Source organism: Polypterus senegalus, chromosome 7, assembly GCF_016835505.1.
Source record: "Polypterus senegalus isolate Bchr_013 chromosome 7, ASM1683550v1, whole genome shotgun sequence".
NCBI classification, from domain to species: Eukaryota; Metazoa; Chordata; class Cladistia; order Polypteriformes; family Polypteridae; genus Polypterus; species Polypterus senegalus.
In genome coordinates, this window is record NC_053160.1 from 149,450,518 (window position 1) to 149,474,957 (window position 24,440).

Consider the following 24,440-nt stretch of genomic DNA (forward strand, 5'->3'; position numbering starts at 1 on the left):
CCTAAAATATCGCCAATCAGCTTCAATCACACCTTACGCATCACAATTTATTTGAGAAATTCCAGTCTGGTTTCTGCATTGGTCATAGTACAGAAACGGCTCAAACACGTGTTATAAACAACATTCTGATATCCTCTGATGAAGGAAACTCCACTGTAATTATGTTGTTAGACTTAAGAGCAGCATTTGACACCATTGACCATTCTGTTTTACTGCAGAGGCTAGAAAATGATGTTGGGCTTACAGGCACCGTCCTTGCTCTGTTTAGATGTTATTTATCATATCGATTCCAGTATGTACAGAAATGTGCTGACAGTACTACATCATTACACACAGAAGTGAGGTATGGTGTCCCACAGGGCTCAGTACTGGGACATTTACTGTTTTCACTTTACATGCCTCCTCTGGGATCAATCATTAGGAAACATAATGTTAATTTTCACTTGTATGCAGATGACACCCAGTTATACCTTTCTATTAGACCAAATGAAGTTTCTCCAACATTGTCTTAAATTAGTTGTGTTAGGGAATTAAAGGAATGGATGGATAAAAATTACTTGCCTTTAAACAGTGATAAAACGGACATAAATATTGAAGGGAATGAAGCTGATTGCAACAATATTTTATCATTATTTAACTCATTATTTAACTAAAGTTGTAATCACCATTCATTTTACTGAATCAGCCCACAATCTAGGAGTTATCTTTGACTCTAACATGTCATTTAAAGCACTCATTACAAAGTTGCCTAAATCATGTTTCTTCCATCTTAAAGATGTTGGAAAATTAAGGTGTTTTCTAAATAAGCATTTTTCTGAGAAATTAATTCAAGCATTTATTTCTAGTAGGATTGATTACTGCAATGTGGTGTTCACTGGATGTTCAAACTGTTCTTTATACAGCTTCCAGTTAATCCAAAAATGCTGTTGCAAGAATTATTACAAGAACAAGAAAATACGGACATATGTCTCCAGTTCTTAAATTCTTACACTGGCTCCCACTTAAGTTTAGGGCAGATTTAAAAATCCTCCTTTTAACATATAAAGCCTTAAATGGCCAGGGTCCAACCTACTTGTCTGAACTTATCATGACTTACAAACCAGAACAGACATTAAGATCTCAAGAAGCCAGTCTGCTTATGATTCCAAGGATTAACAAAATAACAGTGGGAGGTCAAGCTTTTAGTTACCGGGCCCCTAAACTGTCGAATGGTCTGCCTGCTATTATAAGAGATTCCCCTTCAGTCTCAACTTTTAAATCCCGGCTGAAGACTCACTACTTCAATTTAGCACATCCTGACTAGAGCTGCTGATTAACTGTACATACTTAATCTCTGTTGTTAGTCATTAGCACTAAAACATAAGGAATATGATAATTATAATTTGTTACTAACCTTTACCTATTTTGTTTCTCTTCTCGGTACTCAAATGGTGTCACTACCCACCTGCCAAGTTGTTTTTCCTACCTAAGGTAAAGTCATCCCTGATGGAGGACTGCAGGAATCATTGGTTAGAGGGGTTCTTTCATTGGATTGGCTGGCCCAGCACTGACTCAGCTGTGGAATGGCTGTATTTGTAATATTTCTATTACACTATTATATTGTATTGAGGATTACTTGTGTTCTGTTCTGTGTATTGTATTGTATTGTATTGACCCCCATTTTTTGACACTCTCTGCACGCCCAACCTACCTGGAAAGGGGTCTCTCTTTGAACTGATTTCCCAAGGTTTTTCCATTTTTTTTTCCCAACAAGAGTTTTTTTGGGAGTTTTTCCTTGTCTTCTTAGATAGTCAAGGATGGGGGGCTGTCACGAGACAGGGCCTGTTAAAGCCCATTGTGCCACTTCTTGTGTGATTTTGGGCTATACAAAAATAAATTGTATTGTATTGTATTGTATGATAATTCAACATTAAAAGTCAAGCTGAAGCACCACATTGCTTTAATGTTTCAGTGTTTTCTCCCTTGCTATAGGTTTTAAGGTTCTTGTGAGTTTAATGCTGCTAGAAATAGGTTCCAAAATAAAAGAATCTATGTTTGCAGGAGTGTAAACATTGCAAAATACAACAGGAATGTCCCATCCTGCATGAATCTAGAGCGCTAAATAAAAAAATAAATATATTTTGGGGAGTGCATGCTCACTGATGGGTATGTACTGCTTTAGATAGTTTTGGATTTATTTGCATCATTCTAGGTGAGACACTATAAAGGTGTCCAGCACAACTGACTACAAAACATGATCCAGCACTAAATGGGGTTATCACTAACAACATCTGTACATACAAACTTCTAGACCAGTGGTCTCAATCTTCAGGCCTGGAGGGCTCCAGGGGCTGCAGGTTTTCATTCTAACCCTTTTCTTAATTGGTGACCTGTTTTTGCTGCTAATTAAATCCTTTTTCTCTCATTTTAATAAAATTGTTTTTAAGATTTGTTCCCCTGAATTTCTTCATTGTTCCACTGAATTGCTTCATTTCTTTCCTTAAACAGAAATTAAATGTGAAGTGAGTGAGCTAACAGAAGGCCAACTAAGTCAGGGCCTCAAACTCCAACCAATTTCACTCCAACCAGTTGCTTAATTAGGCGTTAATTAAACCCGTTCTTTAATAACATGGCTCGCTGCTGTTCTCAATGTGCAATAACATATATTTCTGAAATTGTTGCTTTTCTCTTTTCTAAAAGCACTGGTCAAATGTTTTGGGGACCTGAGCAGATCAGCATTTCCGAGACCTTCATCTTTCTTTACTTTCAGATACTGTATGATGGACACAGTTTGCTGGTCATGTTTTGGCTCATTTTGTATCTTATTATTGTTTGGGTGTTACTTAAGGGGTCTGAGACTTCAAGAGCCAACCAAATAAAATGAACTCAAAAGAAGTTCATTAGCAGCAAAAAAGGCAACTAAGTAAGAAGAGGGTTAGAATGAAAACCTGCAGCCACTGTAGTTTGAGACCACTGTTCTAGACTATCAAATAAATCATAGGACATATTTTTGAGATTTTAAATAGAAAATTCAAGACAGTGACACAGGAAGGGGAAAATCTGGTTGACAGCCATGATTTCTATTGTGTGAATTCCCTACACACAAATCGTACTTCACAATGACAGAGATTTAGATTTGGAGTGAAACTCAAGCATCAATGTCATCATCATCAAGAAGATCACCCCTTTTTTCCAAATTTGCACTTAATGAGAGAGAGTCAGGTTCATGGTTACTGTCACATGTACAGAGTACACTGAAGTTCATATTTAAATATCTGACCAAAACATTCAGCACATCATCATTCTCCATTTCCATGATCATCAACCATTGCTGGAGAAAAGTGGACCTTAGCTTAAATCTTCTTTATTTCTTAGCTGCTAATCTAATAAGAGATGGTAATGCTGTTTTTAAACAGTGTATGGCATTACTGACAGAAGGAGGAGTGATGAAGAAAGAGCAGAAACAAGGATCCAGAGCTAAGTGACTTAAGTGCAAAGACAGAGAAAACTGTAAAAGCAAAATGATATAACATCAATCATGCTTGTGTTTCATTCGTGTTATTATATTGTATATATTTCTGAGGGTTCATTAATTGCCTTGGAAGTAGGTGCTCCTTAATAGCTTCATCCAAATGCTTCTTTCATTTTTGTTGAAGTGTTTCCTACTGTCTGCATCTGTTTCTACTTTGCTCTACTTATCACTTTACTGGATGGGGTTAAAGAAGGAGACTGTAAATATGTGGCAAGTAACTCATAAACACAGGATAGCTGGAATGATTTCATGAGCACAGAAATCAGTAGTAATTGTTCTTTAAATCTGAGCAGTATGGAGTTTGATGGAAGACACTCAGCTGCTTTACAAAAATAGCCTGCCTTATAATGAACAGTTTAGCACTTCAATGGATATTCATTTACATTCAACACACTTGAGCCTGCAAAAACACACAGCAACAGCTCTGAACGTTGTCAGAAATGCAAGACTGATTTGCTAATTTACTGGACTACATCTGTACTGCTTACTTTGAAACACTGAAAAGGGTTTTTTCATCCCCCTTACTAAACAGTCGAATTAATTCCCTGACCTTTATTCTTGAACTTATTTGTGCAGTTCAGGGTAAAACAAGGCTATCCCTACAGGAACCATCTCTAGACAGATCACCAGTCCATCACAGAGTACGCTTACACAAACCACCACATTCACTTACCTACAGCTTATTAAGAATTATCAGTCAGTGTCACACACTTTTCTTTGTAATGAGAAAAAACATTCTACATGTAGAAAATCTGAAAAAACAGAGGGAGAATGTGTAAAATGCACCCTGCTGTGACTAGGTCAGGATTTGAACTTAGTCTACTGGAGCTGTGCCTCTGTGCGCAGGCAGTAAATCAATGACTTTCTTTTTCCACATTTTTGTGAACATAATTGTTGGGTTTCTTGCAGCTTGTGATTATTCATCCATTTACTTTCATTTCTTTTCCATTTGAAAAATTCAAGAGCAGGGTGTTTCAACACTAAGTGTGCAACAATTTTAGCAAAAAAAAAGAGCAACAAAAAGGTAAACCAGATTTATTACAACCTCTATAAAGGTGTGAAGTGGTGTTAAACTTTACTGTCCATGATAAATGTATCTTTACAACTGACTTATCCAAATGAGATGGGTTAAAATCAAATGTGGACCATCGAGACTACAGAGTTTGCTTCCCGTTGTTCAGTGTGGCTGCAGTTTTTTGCCAGCTCAAATAACCGATGCTAGAATACCAAAACCAGCAGTGCCATTTAGTTGGGGAGGACTCACTGATACAGCCATGCTCCCTCACACTCAGAATCAATTTAAAATTGCCAATAAACCTAAAACACATATCTGGTTTGTACCCAGGATTCCTGTGTTTTTAACCATTGTGCTTGCAGGCCGATGGTCTTATGACTTACAGTAAAAAAAAAAAAAAATGTTTTATAACCAAACACTATTGTCAATGGATAAATGAGCTGTGCTTCTTTAAATCCCAGTTTTATTGCTCGTCTATGTTGACTGCCAATTTGTAATATGCTGAAAACTATTACTGACAGTGAATAGATTTACAGGTATAAAACAGAATTAACTTTCAAATATTAAAAAACACAGTCAAAATGCAAAGCATTACATACTTTTTTATTCCAGATCATTGTGAGAGAAAGGTGCCAATTCACTGCAGGACCCACACATGCTCACACTAGGAAAATGTGCAAATTCACGGAGTTAGATAAAAATTTAGGATGCTGGTTCTATGAGCAGAGCTATCAGCTACGACACTGTGGCACCCTTAGTTAAATTATGCAAAGATTCTCTTGACACTAAATGCATATGGATGAAAATATTACATACTGCAGTTCTGCAGTAGTTGAAATATTATTGTGCATTTAAACTTGGAAGATGCCACTCGGCCAAATCTATGTTAGGTCACAAAGAGCTAGCGTTTGTTCTGAAAGATAATATTTAAAAGAAATGACCCAGTTCTGGAGGGGACGCCACTATTCTGTGGCTGTAACTACACTGTGTGGGTGCCTGTTTATGTCCTACAATGGACTACCATTTTACATTTCATATAATTGGCTCCTATATTAAAATAAGTGAATCAAGAAAATGTACTTTGCTAAAATGAATAATTTTAGCAAGGTATTTCTTTAGCAGTTTAAGGACCGGGTATTTTAGTAGCTTTCATTATTCAGCTTTTCATTCATAAGCACAGTGAGTTATATATAAAAATACTTTTTTCAGTATATGAAATTCATTTGCATGAGTATGTCATTTTAGTAAATAAATAAACAAGAAAGTGAATTGGACAGTTTAGTTTATTATCATTTATTGTTTTTTTTTCATCATTTTATTCAAATAGAAGTTCTAATAATGAAAAACAAATCAGTTGCGTTTGACTACTGTTTATCTTCATTAATTTGCAATTTTACAGATCTTGAACTCGTCAGCTACAGACACCATGAACTATTTATTCTGAAGAGAATATATGCAAATATAAATCAAAGGTGATAATGTATTTTATTCTTGGCTTAAACATAAAAATAATAGTCCACAGAATCATTACATGAATATGCATGATGTATTTGCATAGGATGAATATGTACATAATGTGGGGAGGTATCTGAAATGCTGTCTGTTCTGCATATCAATAGCAACAATCTACTCAGGGTACTGCATTATGAACAGACCTTTATATCACAGCCTTTCAGTTTTTGTTTGTTTCTTTGATGTGGCCAAGCTATTATAAGCTAAGTTTAAAATAATGAAATTGAGATTAAAGTTATTATACCAGAAACATTCCATCAGTGATCAAAGTCTGAAAGCAAAAACAATCTATCCAATTTTATACATTCCACCAACTAGCACGAGTTCAAATCACTTCTATCTGTCCTGATCTGCACTTACAACAAGGGTTCAGTATCAGGTTCTAATAACATTCAGGTACTGTACTGGATTGAGATCAATGACCAAGCCTTAAATAACTGCTGATTTTGGCAAACTAATAAAAATGTGCAAAGTATATTAAAACCATTTGTCAGTGAGATGAAAATAAAATTGTGTGCTTCAGATAACATCTGAACAAAAAAGGCAATTTAAAAACACTAAGAATCTTTTTGGAGTTTTAACTCTTTAACTCAGCTAATACAGTTCATTTCATCCCAAAATTTATTCTAACCATTTTTTGTTTACCTTTGTCAAGTTATATACAGTATTAAATAGTGTAAATATTCAGAATTTTCATTCAGAAAGGAATGGTGCTGGCCAAAAGTATGTAATGGAGCTGTCCTCAAACTAAGAAGAAGCCCAATACACTTTGAGGGCATCATTCAAATATTTTTTTATTAAAGAAATTATGAATAAAAAAGGGGAGGTAAGGGTGAAGACAAAGTAAAAACTTAAAGAAGAAAACAATAAATGTCATGGACTTCCAGGGCACCTCTAATGCCTTGTCTTTCTCGGACCTGTTGGCCTCTCTATACCCAGCCAGTGAACGCTTGCCTATTTATCATCCTTATTCCAAACCCCCCAGTCTCTGAATGCTGGCTTCTATTAAGGTCTGCTTGCTGGAGTGCTCCTGGCATCACTTCCACTTCCACTAGATGTACTTCTTGGCCATGGTTAACCAAATAAAACTCCAAGACCTGTCTGTTCAAATCTACCCCAGTTTCCCTGTCGACTTCTTGGCCCATTCATAATTAAAGGGATAGGTAACCCTACAGGGTGCATAACACAGACAGCTATCTCCTGCTTCTCCTAAAAATGCAAGTGCAGAATGTGTAATTGATTTTCTTGCATTCTTCACTTTTTTCCCTCTACTGCTTGAAACATTTTCCAAGTACTCTAAATTCCTTTAGTCTCCATGCCACCAAGAGAACTGTGGCCTCTGTTCCTGGATATACAGTACATGCATACAGTACCAATTCTGATACTGTCCACCCATACAGTAAAATTAGTTAATTTGTGTATCATAATTTATCTACAATAAAGTCAATTGTATTATTATGTCAAAATAATGTTGTCTTTAACTTAAACTTGGGCCATAACCCCATATCAATATCATAGATTTCATTAGCTCTCCTTCTTGGTTTGAGGCTGAAGAGATTCATTTTACTCTGTGGGAATTAATAAGCCAGAGCTGGCCACAACCTTTAATCCACAGATGCACTTGTTTGCTCTATACTTACACCGCACTACATTTTCTCTGCTAAGTTATGTTCAAGTTTTACACTCTTCTGAAGTAACATATAAACCAAACATTTTCTGGAAAGAGAAACCCATTGTAGGTGGCACACGGGATGGACGGACATTCTGACCAGGAAGCAGGATAGTTCCTTGCCCGGATGGGAGCCTCCAAGATGACAGACAGGCATGCCAGCCAAAGCAGAGAAAGGTGTCTTACCCGAACAGGACTTCCCAGGTGATTGGGAGAACATACCGAACACAGAAGATTCCTTACCAGGGTGTGATGCCCCAGGTAAATGAACAGGCATCCCGATTGGACATATTTGCAGTACCTTCCCTGGCCAGGACAATAGTGGAAGAACTAGCTATAAAAGATGTTCATTCCACCAGTTTGCTAGATGGCAGTAGCCCTCAACATCGATGCCCATTCAAGAACCAGTACGAAATGCCGGGATTTATAGCCCACAGCACAACCCTGATGAGGTTCATGGATGCTGCACTGGAGGGAGAGGTACCCCCTGTTATGTGGCACTTCCATGTGACCCTGAAGTACTTCCAACGGGCAACAACCCTGGCACCAGAAGTACTCCCGTGTCCTCAATAAAAGGGTCTGCACTCCCTTGTCCAGGCCAGTTGGAGCTGGGAGTAAGAAAGACGACACTCGATTGAGAAAGGGTAGTGCAGTGAAAAGAGGAGAGGTGATTATGGAGAGATAACATGTGCTTGGTGATTTTGGAGGAATTCTTATAGTAAGCAACCGTTTATTTGAACCCGGACCTGCTTTGCATGTTTGTGTTGGGGTTTGGTGCTCACTGTCACCCCCGTTCTATCACACCATAACTTATTGTTTGTGTACTTCCACCCAATTGTGCCCATATATTTTAGCCTTCTGAAAAGCAGTGCAGTTTGTACAGTCAGGCATTGCAATATAATAAATAAATATTAAATTATAAATATAATATAATAAAGTATCTCTATCTATCTATCTGTCTATCTATCTATCTATCAAACACAATGAGCTTATAATGTGCACTTGTACCAATAAAGAACTTGCAGATGCAATAGCGTTGATCAAGTCCTTAAAACAAAATATAATTCAAAGATTAGGTTACTGCAAAAAAAGACCACATTTGGTCAGTTTTCTGTGCATACCATAATGCCTTGAATGTTGCCAGCAGCAAACGAGAGGATGTTGCAGGTATGCATGACATACGCCAGTGTTGCCAGATACTATGGATTAAATTATTCCACTGCATCTCAGTTGTAGACAAGGGTTCGTGATACGTGCAGGACAGATGACCATCCAAAACCTGTTCTTCTTCAATTGAGAATGCTAGATGAGAACTGATACATTAGGCTGGTCATATCTGCCACCCATACTGCTGCCGAGACAGCCAGCAGACATAATGTTCTTATCAGTGACAGAACATTCAGGGACATTTTCTATGCTGCTGGCCTTAGAGCAAACAAACTTGTCAGAGACCCTCTACTCCAGTTTCCAAGATGTTCTACCTTATACCAGGGTGATGGTGGTTCATACACACAATGGCTGTCATCACACCTGTTCTGAGGAACGAATTGTGGTGCACAATTTCTGACTTGGGCTGCCTTGTCGCCTGACCTTAATCCTATAAAGCATATGTGGAGATGTGACTCTCTTCTGCCATTAGCCAGAAACTTTCCCAGCCCTCTCTGCAGGAATAAGATAACATCGTACAACTGAGGATATAGAGCAGTGTTTTTCAAAGAAAGGTTCACAGACTCCTGGAAGTCTGTGATATATGGCAAGGGCGTTCATAAAATAAATGTTAAAATTTGGTAAGGGACTCATAAATATCATGTATACTTGTGTACCAACAGTCTAGTTATTCTCTTTATCTTTATTCTCTGTGATAGATGCCTAAACACAAGTAAACTGGGTGCAGTTCAAAGACATAAAGGGAATTCATTCCATAGCTTTAGAGCAAGATCACAAAAAATTGTTCAGTCTTAGCATACTTGGCAAGTGGAGGGAAGGGAAGCAGACAGGCAGAGACAGAAAGGGGACCTCTTGAAGGGGCATAAGAAGAGATCAAGGATTGGAGATACTGAGGAGCAGATAACTATGAGTGAAGACAGAAATTTTTAACTGGATCTTGGCTGGAGAAAGTGAAGAAGAGAAGTAGGAGTGAAACAAGGAACAGAGAACACCAATTTGGTATCTGCATTCTGGAGGAGCTAGAGGGGTATACCAGAAGAGAATTGCAATAGAAGAACCATTATCTGAACAAGGAGTTGTGTGGCATAATTAGTGAAGAAGAGTCAAATCCTTGTGATATTATGAAGAAAAAAATGACAGGACTGTAGATATATGTTCAAATTTTCAACTTTGAAAGGTTAATAATAATAATTAATAATTCATTACATTTATATAGCGCTATTTTCAGATAGTGATGATTATTCAAACATGATGAGATGTCAGAGATACAGTTGAAGATGAGAGCTGAAACCTGTGGGTTGTAAGAGGAAAATGATAGGAACATCTGTGTATTATCAGCATAGAGTTGTGAGAAGAAATGACATTGCTTAAAATGAAAAAAGAAGTGGATCCAACACTGATCCTTGTAGCAAACATGTAGAGTTTCTGTGGACACGACAAAGAGTTAGAAAATGAGACACAAGAGGATCAGTTTGGAGGTGGGACTCGAACTAGTGTAAAGCAGAACCACTTATTCCACGTTTTTAAAGGAAATAGATAAGCTGAGAGTTGTTCACGACATTGAGAGGTAATGAAAGGTCAAGAAGGATAAGAATGAGGAGAGAGAAGCAGCTCAAGCAGACCCAAGAGCATTAGAAATAGATATAAGTGAAATCTTGGAAGAGTGTTCTTTGTGAAATCCAGATTGAAGCAGATCCAGTAGATTGTTGCTACAGAGAAATGAACAGAATTGTTTGTGGACTATATGTTCTAGAGTCTTAAAAAGAAACGACAGAAGGGAGACAGGATGGTAATTCTCAATGGAAGATAGGTTGAGAGAGCATTTCTTGAAACACAAGACTTCTTGAAATCAGTAGAGAAGACATCAGAGTTCAGTGAGGCATTGAACAGAGAAGACATGTAAAGGATTAAGGAAGGAAAGATGGGATGAAGAAGATGTGAATGAATGGTGTCCAGGGTGCAGGTGGTGAGTCTGTGGTTAAAGAGCAGGTCAGAAATGTCAGAGTCATTTATAGTAGAGAAGCAGGAAAGAGGAGAATGACATAGAGAAGGGTCAGAGGGTGGTTGCAGGGTCTTACACTTTTTTTGGATGTTGGTGATCAATGAGGGGATTAACCCCATACTGTGCACCAGTCCATTGCTGGGGACACAAATTCTCATGCACTTTCATACCAGGCCAATGTCACTGTTGTCCATTTAATAAGATTTCAACATTGTTTAATAATGCAAAAGCAGAATTAATTGCAAAGGAATAATTTTAGTAATTATTAAGGCAACTTCACGGCAGCTACTACCTTACACAGCTCCAAGAACCTGGTGTGTAGGATATCTCAGTTTCATGCTCCAGCCAGGTGGTGAGAACTATGAAGAGATGTGTTTTAATTTATGAACAAATTTTATAAATCAGCCAATATCTGAACAAATCAATCTTCCCTTTTTTTGTTTGTGGTTTAGATGGAGAGATAAGCTACTTTTCATCAAATAAACTTATTACACTTGCAGTAAACAGAACAATCATGTTTATCCACATTTTAATGATAACAGAAGATGCAGGAATATACAGATAAAAGACAATAAAGAACAGCGTAAAACATAAGACTTACTTGGTATATATTCTCTTTTCTGTACAGGAAAACACACATTTATGAATATTCCCTTCCTTAATTCTTGGTAAAGAATTACCAAAGAATCATTGTTCATCCATACCTGCTTTAAATGCTTACTTTGGAGATCTGGTCTTCCAATGCAGTTAGAAGGATCAGCTAACGACAAGCTGTACGTACATTAGGTGTCTTGGAGGGGATTGTGTTTATGATCTCTCTAATATCTAACTTTCTTAAGTTTATGATTTTTCACACAGAGTTTATTTGTTTTTCTTCAATTTAATGGTACTTTTATACATTTTCCTGTTTTTACATTGCTATGTATCATATCTTACTCTCAATAAATAACTGATCGCAACAAACTGTACATTACTCAGTGCTCACACTTTGATAGTGCTGTTTAATTTCTTTATAAGCTCATCCTGCATTCAATAAGCACTTTCAGCATGGGAAAGGTGGTATATAAATAAAATGTATAATAATAATAATTGAATTATTATTACATTCCCCTCTGTGAAGATGCATGAGAGTGTGTCATGCTCTGTTTCAAGCTGCCGTGTGAATGGCACTGCTCTGAACTAATATAAAGCTTATTTAATTTTCCTGTTGAAATAATTAAGTTAAACCTTATAAAAAGAGAAAGGATTATCTTCACACAGGTTGTTACTTTAAGTTCCACATACTACTAACAACCAGAAACATTGGTTGATTCATTGATTGGTTTTATCCTAACTATACAGTGGAAAACCATATATTCTGAAAATCAAATTATAAGCAGGGCACTTATGGTTTGATTTCTGTCCTCTAAAGGAGTGGAGGAAATTCTTTGTCCTGATTTGTTTAGGATCAACAGAAAGTTCTTATCTAACACATGTCTGTTCTTCATTGTCCAGATGTTTTTCTCTCTCTTCGCTTTGGTTGCACACTTGTGGTTTCTGATTGTACTACAGTTGCAGTCCTTGAGGTTGCACAAATAGTGGTAGACTTTGACTAGCATAAAAATTTCTTCTTTCTTTCTTTCTTTCTTTCTTTCTTTCTTTCTTTCTTTCTTTCTTTCTTTCTTTCTTTCTTTCTTTCTTTAACAAGGCATATGAATTGTATTTCTGTAGGTCTATCTTGGCTTGTGCACCTTACTATTTGTTAGCATTCAAAGCCAACTCCATGACTGTCAGACGTCTGTACCTATGGTATGACACTATGTTACTGTTTGGAGTAGAATGGTTACTTACACCCTTTGCAACATGTCTATTAATTGAGCATAAATTAAAGTAGGGTAGAATGTGGGAATGGCCTTACTATGAGTTAGAAAAAAAGAAGGGGACATTTTGTCATTAATTTCTAGGGTGCACATATATCCATTCTTTTGGTTGATAATTGGTGCAATGTTCTATACATCAAGGTTGGCAGCAGATGAGTTACAATCATCTAACTCAATGACCATAGAGGTAAATCTTGTAACACTAAGACATCTCTGAGACAGTACCAGTAACGAACTGTGATTCAGACTTATCAGATGTACACCTAGAAAGTGTATTCCAAAGATAGTCCCAGTTTGAAGAACGTGTACATAGTATATACTGATATATCTATATACTGTAAATAAAACCATGCTTTTCTGTTTGTTATTTGCCAGGCATTAAAAAAGCTAAACTGGTTGTCATGAAATTTTGCATGTATTTTGCTGTTGGTCCAAATTAAAATAAAGGCTGTATGATATTTTTTATCAGGGTTTGGCGCTGTACTGGGGGTCTCCCAAAACTGAAGCATTATTCCAAATTGGCCAAGTCAGTCTTAATGAACTTTTTTATGTATAAGAAAGCTCAGCCAACTTAAAATCCATGTTTCATAGCATTGGTGTGATGTGATGGGACGGGACACAGACTCAAATATTGCACCTCACTTTAAGTTCATGAAAGATTGTGTTTACATTATTGTTCAAGTAATTTAAACTAGAGGCTTCATAGAAATCCTAAAATTTCATTGCAGAGTTGTACTGAGAAGACCCATACCATAAAAACCTTGAATTATAACCATATTACGCTAAACCCAGTTTAATATTCAGAGTATGAGGAGTTTCAAAGGTTTCATCATGAATAGTGGTTCAGTAGAGGCAACAACACAAAAACTGCATCAATGATTCAATTATTGAACACACTATCCAATTTATTAATGTGTTGTTAAACATCTATTCATGAAACCACAGTTAACAAAGAAATACGAAGAAAGAGCATTCAAGGTTCCAACACTGCAAGTATTTACCACAATTATGGGCTCCAATCATGTACACAGATAACAAATTCTTGAATCATGACAGCAGACTGATATCTTTCCGAGAGGTAGTGTTAATGACATGTCAGCCAAAATGAGAAAAGGAAAAAAATGGATTTCTTATCTTAAGCCATTATACAAATATACCAAGGTAATGCTGGGTCTATAGTAATATCCATCCATTACCCAACCTGCTATATCCTAACTACAGGGTCACAGGGGTCTGCGTCTATAATAATATATATAATATAATATATAACGCCAAATCCATGTTTGGTCAATATACAAATCCATACCGCTGATCTCATCTCTGCCACATTTTGCACAGATTCCCCATTTTTACAGGGAAAGACAATAGGCTTGTTACATTCTAAAATCCAACACACTGAATTTTTGATTTAAATAAAAAAGATCAGTTTTCAATTTGTCATAAAGTATACAGAAAGTGACGGGGTCTGAATATATATATACTATATATATATATATATCCCTGATAGAAATACATAGATATATACTAGGGGGCTCCGCCCCCCGATCACCACATGCCAGGGGCAAGTGCCTAGGCACCCGCTATCTCACAGCTGAGCTGCTCAAAGTGTGTCACTAGTTCTTTGTTAGAGGAAGCAATTGCATTTAAACAGATGGTATATAAAAGAATATGCGGGGCGTGGGACGAAGACAGTTTGGTCCTGAGTTATTATTGAGAAAAAAATCAGCTACGTGAGCATTTCACTACAACTGTCTATTTTAAATACCAATGAATCATAAAACACAGTAAAAGTGAAAGTAAAAAAGTAAAAGTAGAAGTTAAAAAGTAAAACAAAGAATAAAAAATTTTATTACATTAATGCCTCAGCAAAAACAATATTGTAAAGTCCCTCTTCAGGCTGGAGAAATAAACCACACAAGCAAGTGGTTGTAGCAGGTTTAATTGCTCTTCTGCCTTAACTGGACAATGGAAACTCTGAAAAAAAAAATGCCCAAAAATTTAAAACAGACAAAGAACAACCATGTGTCAGACATGTCTCTAACTTGGCTTTTACTGTACCTCCTCCAGAACTATTTTGCTTTTGCAAAAAAAAGAAAAACTAGATTAACTTCCTTCACAATTTCCCACCCACTAGCATCCTAGTAGCTGCTTTATTTAAGAGAGGCAGATGTGGCTCCTCTGCCCGCACACTCCACAGCACTCTGAGAAAGTCCATTTGCATGGCTTTTTAGGGCACACCGCCTTGGTGGTAATTTCTTTTCCAGACTGTTACAGTATTATGAAATACTTTGTTCTCTAACTTAGATTATATGAACAATGTTATTTTGCATTTCTGTGTGCATATTGCTCGGGATATTTTTCTCTTTTTCATTTATTGGATGGTTTTCTTTGTTGTTGATTTTTATTAAATGCCACTCTTTTTCTATCATGATCTAAATTCGACAGCCTTGAATTGATAATTTGCTTTTCTATCTTGCCATTATAACCAGCTGTGTTGAAGAGCAAGTTAGCACTGAGAGTGTCATGGGGTGGTGAGAGAATGTGTGCAGTAGGAGTAATGAATGGTCAAGTGGTGTGGTTGGGAGTGGTCAAGGCTGAATTACACAGACATGACGGAAAACTTTGTTAATGTAATAGTTATCAGCCCCCCCTAGGTTGCAACATTGCTCCAGATTCCCACAGAGCATTATGGGGACATTAGTTCTTCAGCTCCACCCTGTTGGGACCCATGGGTGCCGCCAGGGGAGCAAAGAGAACTGGTGAGCCCTACTTCATTGAGCTCCAGCAATACTTAAAAGCATTCTCGGGTCAAACCTTTGGGATACCAGAAGCACTCCCTGGGTTTTATATAAAATGAGCTGCCTACCTCAACTTGTAGAAACAGGGTCAGGAGGAGGACAACGAAGCTTACTAGGAGGAATGGAGGAGGCAGAGAGTGAGAAAAGACAAAGAGTTGCTGGGTGCTTTATTTAATTTGCATTGTGGTTGTGGCGTGGGAAACACTGGCTGGAAGAGTTTCCGGTGAAATTAAAATCATTGTTTGTTGCAACTTGTGTTTGAGTCTGTCTGTATCGGGTGTTTGGGGAGCTGGAGTGCTCCCTGGTGGCCACTATATGTGTGGGGGTGAATATACAGTATATGAGTTCAATACTCTGATCTACACCCTGTCAAGTAAGCAAACCAGCAGCCTTTATGCAACGTCTGACACTTTGCCTGAGGCACTGATGTTCAAGGTTCGATCCCCGCAAGCGGAAGCAAACATGCATACACCTAATGAACCCCAATTTGGGTCAAACATGCATTGTGTACTGTTTGTATTATTTGACAGGTACTCTATAACATGTATGTGTGTATATATATATATATATATATATATATATATATATATATATATATATATATATATATACTGTACATACACACCCACGCTTATTACAATGTCAATAACTTGACAAAAGAAATATAATTTTTTTTTATGCTATTTCTCTAACTATGAAAGAAGAAAGGTCTGTTTGTGACAATAATTTGCTTATAACAGATTTGCCTTTACTGCCAAGAACTGTTTTTTTTTCTCCTACCATATTTTGTTACATGAAACTGGAGGCTGTATCTGTAATTAAGAGGATTTTCCTGCTTAAGTCTTCAGCGAAAGGATGGCCTTCAGCTTTAGTCACAGATAAGTTTCTATTGCATGAAAGCCTTTCTGTTTGCGGTAAATCAAAACTTTTCTAGAAGCTGAGTAACTGTACATACATCTTACAAACGATGACTGAAGTTAATGGACAAAAAGAAGATAAGCTCACTGGGGAGCCTCCCTTTTTTATTTTCGGTGAACTCTTTCTTTTGTAAACCCTGTCAACTGTGCAGAGATCTAGCGGAAAGACTTAAACCTACCGATTGTACATATGTGAAGCCCATCCAAGAGCTGCAGGGAACTTGTCAATCTGCGTGATGGAAGCTGAATGTCTCGAGGACATTTCTGCCATTCCAATACATAAAATTAGTTCAAAAAGCAGACACAATGCTTTTATATTTTCCACCGCCTGACAATCATAACAGGATTCTTTCAAGTTAGGAAACTGGCCCTCCCAAGGAAACAGATGAAAAAAAAAAAGATGACACAGTTTGTGCCAGTTTTTGAAAATCAGTCCTGTTTTTGGATGTGTTTTTATATCACTTCAAAATGACAATAACAAAGAAAAGATCTATGTGTACCTATTATATCCCTGATAGACATCAAATTTTATTTAGCAAACAATGAAGCAAGTGTCAGTGTGTAGTAGCAACAAAAACATCTAACTGGATTTGAATGAAATATAATGTAGGTGTTTATATTATCACTTGTTTTTTCAATTCGTTTGAACCTTTTGTCATGTAAGTTAGGAATATGTGCATTATATAATTACATTGATCCCAATCTCTAAGGTCAAAGTGTGCAATAAGGAGAAATTACATTTATTAATTTTCGCAGGCACAGTATGGCTTTTCAATTGTCCTAACATAATGAGGAATGCAACACAATACAGTAGCTGGTCTATATTACTGACCAGCTGAACAACATATTTTGTGGGAACCAATTAGGTTCTGAGAAAGGCTGTACAATGATGGCCATTTATTATCCGGAAATCATAAGAAAAATTCAGTAGTAGTAGCAGAAGTATTATTAATAATGTAACATATTTAAAGCACAGTGAAATTCTTACTTGGAAATCTGACCAACATAAAACACGTTGGCACTCTCTTGAGCTACTTGTTTAATAGTTATACATTATTAAGTCTTACATGCCAGGTAATTGAGAGCACAGTCACATATGTTGAATAACACAAAATGTTTATTAACGAACACAATGTATTTGAAAGGTGATAATATGTTTCTTTAAGCAAACACATTAGCCACTTACTGTTGTTAAAAAGTGCTCATGTGACCTGATGTTAAAAGAAGTGATCAATTTATTAAATGAGCATGCCCTTTCAGTTTCATGGACTGCTTAGTTAAGGAGAATCAGAAATATTAAGAATGATGTTCAAAGCAGTTTAACAAATATAATTCAAGTGTGTGCAATTCTGAGAGAGGATGGACAAGACTAATGTTACAAGGGAGTAGTGAGTGTCAGAGAAACCAGGACAGGTATTATCAAAAACAGGAACTCTGCTGAGGATTTCACATGCAATACTATTCAGGCTGCATCAGAAATGGATCATCTTCCAAAAATCAGGCAGCTGTTGAACTGCAGGTGAAGAAAAGCTATTGAGTCATTCAACTAACAGTGAGCATGGGATAATAAACACAGGGTAATGTGAATTAGTAAAAAAAACATATGCTGGCCTGCTGAGGCCCACGTTCTTTTAATTAACTCTAATAACTGGGTCAGGTTATGAAGAAAACCCAATGAGCCTTAAGGATGAACACATAAATCTTTCCATACTTCATTGGCTACTCTGTGATGGAAAGAACAGTGGTACCAGGAATGAGAAGAGTAACAAGTCCACTACTCACTTCGTCTTCAGAATTAAAGTCCTGGATTTATTAAGTCTGAAACTCATTCTTGCCCATGAGATAAGCTTTTCTAGGCGTTTTAAGATCCATCCTGTACCAGATACTGATGTTACCATGATTTTGAGATCATTCATGAAAGCTCTGACTGAAGCCTACTGCATCCCAGACTTGTTCTTGGGACCTCTGCATTCCACTTCTACTGATTTGATGATCATGCTGTCAGCGAGGGCAAAAAGCATAACAGCAATTGTAATTAGCAATTGATATGACTGACAGCTTTTTCTTTACTTCATTAATGGCTCCAAGAACACAAAATATTTACACTTTGGTGCAAGCCATTATTTTATTATCATTATTCTGTTTACAGTGTGCCTCAGTTGTAGTCGTCAGTTGTTCAAACTCCTGCTAGACATCCTTACCGAACTGTTGCTTTGTCATACACAACACCGTTAGATTCATTCCAGTCATTAACTTTAATACTATACAATAATGTTTTTGTTACGTAAACATTCTTGTGATGGTATAAGATGTTCAAGATATTATGTAAAATAAAGACCTACTGATGAATTATTTAGGATTAATCAAACAAATCGCATTTCAGTTTTGACCATCTTGTGAAGTGCCTTGTTTAAAGCTGATAATGTAAGAGTTATGTTCTAGTTGTTTTTTTTTTTGGTAAAAATGTCCTGAAAGAAGTTTTGAAAATCCTTCAAAATTTGAATTCATTAATCCATCTTAAATAGTATAAGATGTACTAGTTTAAATTTGATTTTAAGGAAAGATTATGTTTCTAAATATACAGCTGAAATAATTTACACTTAGCACAAAAATAAAGGAAAATTTATAATTATGTTTTTTGCAAAGCTTGTAAAATATGAATAATTAAAGCTACCTGTATTATGAAAGAAAAATAAAAAAACTGGCTGATTGTAGAGCATCAATAGGAGGTCCTGTAAAACAGGCGTAACTCTGTTCCTGTATTGATTAACAGAAAATGAGTAAGTACTAATTACTTTGGTTAAGTATTCCTCTCTCAAGATTCAGAAACCAGTAAGAAATATCTAGAAGGTCCTACAGGTCAAGGAGAGTAAGCTTGTGGCCTTCATGTGACAAGGAGGCCTAACATAAATAACACTCTGTAGTGTACTGTAACTGGAAACTAAAAGAGCAGAGAACCAGAATGGACATTTAAAAAAAAAATAGTAATAGATTGGCTGAAGCTAAGGAACCAACCAAGAAGAATCATAGATAGATAGATAGATAGATAGATAGATAGATAGATAGATAGATAGATAGATAGATAGATAGATAGATAGATAGATAGATAGATAGATAGATAGATAGATACTTTATTAATCCCAAGGGGAAATTCACATACTCCAGCAGCAGCATACTGATAAAGAACAATATTAAAGAGTGATAAAAATGCAGGTATAACAGACAATAACTTTGTATGATGTTAACGTTTACAGGGGGTAGAATTGAAGAGTTGCATAGTGTGGGGGAGGAACAATCTCCTCAGTGGAGCAGGACAGTGACAGCAGTCTGTCGCTGAAGCTGCTTCTCTGTCTGGAGATGATACTGTTAGGAGGTTTGGTACAGCAGTTGGATAACAATGATGACGAATGTGGGACAGCGTAAATGTGGAAAACCATTAGGTAAGAAATAAAAAGACAATAGAAACCTTGTGGTGAACTAAAGAGATAGAAACATTTATAAATGAAAGCTGATGAAGCTGAAGACGAGAAAGAAATCAGGAGAAACATCAAATAAAGAAGAATATAAACAGCAAAAGTCAATCACATATTTTTAGTAGGAAATACTCTGTAATGTGAAGAACTATATAGTGAAAAGACAATGACAAAGACCTATAAAACTGAAACAGACAAAGATCATAAGAGAAGAGATACAGGGAATATGAAATTAATTAAACATAAAGATTCAATAGAACATGTAAAGCAGTGATAAACAGGGTATTTTAAGGATTATAGGAGGAAAATTAAGAAAACCACTGAAGGAGTTGCAACTAGTAGAAGGTTCTGTAGAATAGATCACCCAAACAAAATTCAAAACAATGATTTAAAGCATGAAAAATGAGAAATCTGCTAGAGAAGGCAAAGTACCTTTGGCAGTGTGGAAGGTGATGGGTGACAGAGGGGTGCAGATAATAATTAAGATATTGAATGCCATCCTGAACACTTAAAAGATACCCACAGAATGGAAACAAAGTTATGCAATGTCAAAATGCAAGGAAAAGAAAGATTTACTAGACTGACCAAAATGCAGATTTATTAAGCTACTTTATCATATATTTAAAATATGGGAAAATATAGAGAAATAGTGGATGTGGTAGAAAAATATATTAGATTCAGAGGAACCAGGATTGTGATATAGGCATCGCAAACCCTAATAAATTAATATAGTGAAGCAATGAAGGAACGATCCAGTGATGGCTTTTGTAGATCTTGAGAAAGACAATAATAGAAGTGGAGTTTAAGGAAAGGGGTACATGAGCAGTATGCAAGACTTACCAAAATATGTAAACTTGAAGTGAATAAGGCAGTTGGGTCTGAAGCAGAAATTGGACAAGAACAAAGTGAAGGTCAGTTCAGATTAAGGAGAAATCTAGCATTGGAGTATTTTTTCCTCCTGACCTGGTGTGATTAAACATTGTGTTGATATATAACAGGCACAAAAACAAAAAAAAAATAGCTTGTGATGATTTATTGTGCTTGCATGATATAGGGAGAAACAGGCTGAAAAATATATGCATGTATCCAAAATGTGCACCAACAGAGTCTTTATGAAACTGAATACAGTGGAGGATCACCTGTGAAGGGCTTGTGTAGGTAATCAGACATTAAGGACAAACATCTGTAGTATGTGAAAATGATATAAAACAGGGTTAATAGAAGTCAGATAGTTGTATTGAGTCTAAATGATTGTAAAACAGGGTCGGTATCATTTAAACTAATGCTACCTCCACAAAATTTGCCACTCTAGACATCTGTCTAGTTTTTCTAAATGACAGAGCTAGCCCTGACTTGCAGGACAGTACTGAAACAAGAGATTGAAGAGAATAGGGGATGAGACTGAATGTTTGGTGGCTTAAGCATGGTATTTAAGGACACCAAATAACCTGTAACAGCAAGGTCCTGTTAGGCAATTTTGGTTTGCTTTGTCCTTTCTGTTTACCTTGATACTTTTTATTCTCCTTATTATAACCATGCTTTATATATATTTTGGTTATCATGGTAATAAATGCCATTATTTATAAATATTTGGACTTCAGAGGCACTATCACGGTTTCATCCAAGTTAAAGTGGCATACATGGGTGCTAACTGTTACAGTACTTAATCTATAAAACAAGTAGCTTTTCAGGTACAAGGCAGGAAGAATATCATTAGTTGTTCTAATAGAACTTGTAACATAAATTTGCAACACAGTTTTCCTCCTGTGTGATTAATAATTCAATTTCAATTTGTTTTGTTTGTTTTTCTCCATATCTATTCTATTACATCACAAAAGTGTCTGGAATGGGGATGTGTGCTGCCACATTGTGATGCTTTCAGAAAATGCATCCTCATCATGGACATCATTTGCATGGAGACACATGCAGATTTTATTATTCTTGTATTTAAATATTGAAGGACAACAGAAGAAAAACCTCATTTCATTTTGCGATGCCACAGTTCTTTCTGACAAATATCTAATAAAAAAACAGCTTTTCTTCCATCCCAGACACTCTGCTCTTGATTAGAAGACCCTTACATGAGTTAAGCGTTTGATTTTGCTGGCATTCACTAGTGTGTCTACAGTTTCTGACTTTTCTTTCTTACAGCAACTTCACTCCCACCTGCTGTCTCTTGTGCCTTCCTCAGCCCTACCTGGCCCTCATTAGCCTTGAACAGCAACATTCTTAGTTATCACATGGGACCTGACATCCTAATTATAGACCGTGTTAAATTTATTAATGCACTGATGTAAAAATTCACCTCTATTGTTTTAAACTATTTACTTTATATAGAGAGAATTTAATAATGCAAGCACTAGCAAAGTGTGTATTCATGATAACAATTTTTTGTTATTTGTTAATTTAGTGAACAATAAAAAAGGTAAAACTCATCATGGTCAGTCTGAAAAGACCCAGAAATTACCATGTTTTGATAGAAGTTGATACCCTTTTTATCATTAGATTGATTAAATATATAGCCAAGACATTACTAGTATTGCTTGAAATGACTGATTTTAATAACTTCTTTACACATGACTGCAAGGCCTCATTTTCAGAGGACTAATCGTCAACTCCTTACATTTATCCTTAATTAGTCTGTTTAAATATTAATTGGTTATTAGAGAAACCTTTATAATTGCATCAGCACTACTGAAACCTGTTGTTTTGTAAATTACGTAATTTGTCTTTTCTTTGGTTGCAAGGCAATAGCATTCCTTACGTTCAGTCCAAAAATTTCCAAAATAAAACCAGTCTCTCAATAAACATATCAGTCTGTTGTTTTTTTGCAGAATGAAGAATTTTTCATGTGACAGAGTGCCAAGAAACTGAAGATTTCAATACAAAACTGTTCAATTACTTTATTGAGAGATGAGGACAAACTGCATCTAACCAGGACAGAGAAGGAAAGGAAGGCCCACAGACAAAATTGTACAAAAAGATAAGGATGTCAGGGTCCACAGTCTGAGAAACAAATTGGCTTACAGGTCCCCAGTTGGTTTCTTCCTTAAACACACAGCAAATGCCAGTGTCATCTATAACAGTGAAAGACTGATTTCAGAATGCTTGCCAAGAACAAGACAAAAAAAGTTAGAATTGAACCTGGCAAAAAAAGACAATATTAAAATGGGCAAAAGAGCACAGACATTGGACAGAAGATGACGGGGAAAGTGTATTATTGTTATGTTTCATTTTTGAAGACGCGATATACACACAAACACCTACACACACATATATACTTATATATAGTGTTGCTGTGTATCGGAAGCATTATGCTATACTGTAGCTGCTAACCAGTAGCTGCTGAACAATTTTAAATTTGAATGTGCTATACAGGTACTTGTCATTTTCCTTGTAACATTTAGTGTCCCTAAAGTGTGTATTTAAATATCGGTGCAGAAGTTTACCTGATTTTTTTTTTTTTAACTGGCAGTCACTTTGTTACATCCCAAGTTATAATACTGAGGTCCATGGAGAACGAGGGAGCTGTCTGGAGTGCAACAAAGGAAATGGTTTACTGCTTTTACGTGCCGAATTAGCACAGCAAAATCACTGAAAAATTTCTGGTTTATGAATTGCTGATGTAAGGCTAATTTGCTGAGCATTGTTCAAAATTACCAAAGCACATCAAGAAATAAAATGTGAACTGTTAACAAGCAAAGGACATTAGCTAGATCATCATATTCAAGTCACCCTTATGTGTATAAATACTTAAAATGATTCAGGAGAATTATTACAGATCAGATTTTTGTTTTTCAAGCACTTCATAGATTGTTGTGTTAGACAGAATTCATATATCCAACTTCATAAATAAAGGGCAACATTTTTCCTGAGCTAATTGTGTTACACTGGTCCATCACTCAAAATTTTCGAAAGGCAAAAACAAGACCTGTTACTGCTTCAGTATTTAAAAGTAAGCAGGACAATTTCTCTTCTTACTAAACACTGGCACCTTTGAGTATAGACAGACGTTAAGCTAAGTGCAATCATTTACACTGGATAGTGATTGACTCTTTAAGTGCTGCTTAAAGCCTAAGTGTGCAGTTACTGAAGTCTGCTGTCATTTTTATACTCTAGGTTCCGATTCTCTCTTTGACTTCAAAGTGAATGACCCTTTTCCCTTAAGGTCACACAGATTTTTATTATTTCTCTAACACCCCATTTAGAACCACTTCGTTGGATGATGCTTCTTATTTATTTATTTATTTATTTTTTGATTGAACAAAAGCTTTTCACTGAATGTGCATTGGACTGGTATACAATGGTCCTTTATGAAATACAGTGTTTCTTCGTGAAGAATTATCAGTGCTGCTCTTAGGAGAAAGCTACAGGGAAGTGGTGGTTGGTCACTAATGGAAAGCAGAAGACTAAAAGTAAACATATGGTGGGAAGGATCTGACACCGCCAATAAAAAGCATCCACCCCTTTAAAACTGTCATGTTATTGCTATACAACATTGAAACACAGTGGATTTA